The 1949-nt window shown below is 47.3% G+C and overlaps 1 non-coding gene across 1 annotated transcript; it reads left to right on the forward strand.

Annotated features, from left to right (window-relative positions):
• The first annotated feature begins 653 nt into the window (after positions 1–653).
• On the forward strand, positions 654–729 carry TRNAA-GGC (transfer RNA alanine (anticodon GGC)). Its single transcript has one exon. It is a non-coding gene; the product is annotated as a tRNA-Ala (tRNA).
• Positions 730–1949: the final 1220 nt, after the last annotated feature.

The following is a 1949-nucleotide window of genomic DNA, read 5'->3' on the forward strand; positions in this document are numbered from 1 at the left end:
TTCTTCTGGCTATGCGTGCCACGAAACGCACTGTTCTTTTCCTGTATGATGTTATATTAATTCTAACCACTATCCTTTCCTCTTGTGTATTGTCTATTTCTCCTTTGGTGGGTGAAACAGCCCCCTGACGCCCTCTCTTGGCTAAAGAATCGGGGCGCTTGGCGACATATAAGACCCACGGCTCTCAGGGTAAATTACATATCCTCGATAGCTCAAGTGGTTAAGAGCATCCGCCCGGCAAGTGGAAAGATCCGGTGTTCGAGTCCCGGTTGAGGAGATATTTTTACTCTTGTGATCCGTTCGATTCCGCCTTCCCCACCTCTATTGTGTTCGTCCTTTATACGTGTTCCTATCCCTTTTCCTTATATATGTTTCTGTATATATGAGTATTTATTCGCCGTTTGGCGGGATTTCGTGTTTGAATGTGTATTTGGCCAATGTGGCTCATCTCTTTCTTCTGGCTATGCGTGCCACGAAACGCACTGTTCTTTTCCTGTATGATGTTGTATTAATTCTAACCACTCTCCTTTCCTCTTGTGTATTGTCTATTTCTCCTTTGGTGGGTGAAACAGCCCCCTGACGCCATCTCTTGGCTAAAGAATCGGGGCGCTTGGCGACATATAAGACCCACGGATCTCAGGGTAAATTACATATCCTCGATAGCTCAATTGGTTAAGAGCATCCGCCCGGCAAGTGGAAAGATCCGGTGTTCGAGTCCCGGTTGAGGAGATATTTTTACTCTTGTGATCCGTTCGATTCCGCCTTCCCCACCTCTATTTTGTTCGTCCTTATACGTGTTCCTATCCCTTTTCCTTATATATGTTTCTGTATATATGAGTATTTATTCGCCGTTTGGCGGGATTTCGTGTTTGAATGTGTATATATATATATATACATCCCTCCCTGGACTACAACCTTGACGTGGTGGAAGGGCTTGTGCGTTCCGATGACCCCTAGAGCTGTACTGGCGGGAGTAATAAAAATTGCTCCTGGTAGGGTCACCCATGCCAGATAGGTCGAAGGTTAGGAGCCAGACGAAAGGTAGTCCACGCAGCGTCTGTTCCTCAGTGAGGCGGCTGCAATGGCGTCTGACCCCAGTGGGGCGGCCAGTAAGTGATGGTGTCACGTTAAAAACACTATTGAGGAAGGCAACGGGAAACCACCTCAATTATCATTCCCTAGAAAAATATGATGGACAATAGAGATATTTTGAGTCCTGGCAACCACGGGGCTCGGCCCAATCGGCCGTGTGTCGTGCCCGGCAGCGGGGGAGGCAAGGCTTCCGCGGTCGTCACCCCACGAAACCCTTGCAAGTGAAAACCAGCAGCAGCAGGACAGAAGACGCAGGAGAAGAAGACCAAATTAGTTAGAATAGGAACGTGGAATGTTAGGACAATGATGAGGACGGGGAAATTGGAGAATGTTAAGCGAGAGATGGAAAGGGGAAATATAGATATTATAGGTCTATGCGAGGTGAGATGGAAAGATAGCGGGGATTACTGGAGTGATAAGTATAGAATAATATACAGCGGTGGGGACGAGAGCCAACGAGGGGTTGCCATAGTATTAAATGAAGAGGTAGGAAGAAGCGTAGTCAACATAGAGCAGGTAACGGATAGAATACTACTAGTGGAGATAAAAGCAGAACCGACGAACTTAGTTATTATCCAGGTATACATGCCACCGAGGACCATAAGGAAGAAGAGGTCGATAGGATATACGATCAGTTAGAGGACATGATTGCGTGTGTTCCTGCAGGGAAACATTTGATAGTGATGGGGGATTGGAATGCGACAGTAGGCGAAGGGAGAGATGGTGATGAAGTGGGGGACTACGGTTTAGGCACGAAGAATGACCGCGGGGAGAAAGCAGTTGAGTTCTGCAGGAGACGGGGCTTAGTTATCACCAACACTTGGTTCAGACACCACAAAAGACGCAGGTATACATGG

Source organism: Hetaerina americana, unplaced genomic scaffold, assembly GCF_022747635.1.
Source record: "Hetaerina americana unplaced genomic scaffold, ioHetAmer1.1.p SCAF_6, whole genome shotgun sequence".
NCBI lineage: Eukaryota > Metazoa > Arthropoda > Insecta > Odonata > Calopterygidae > Hetaerina > Hetaerina americana.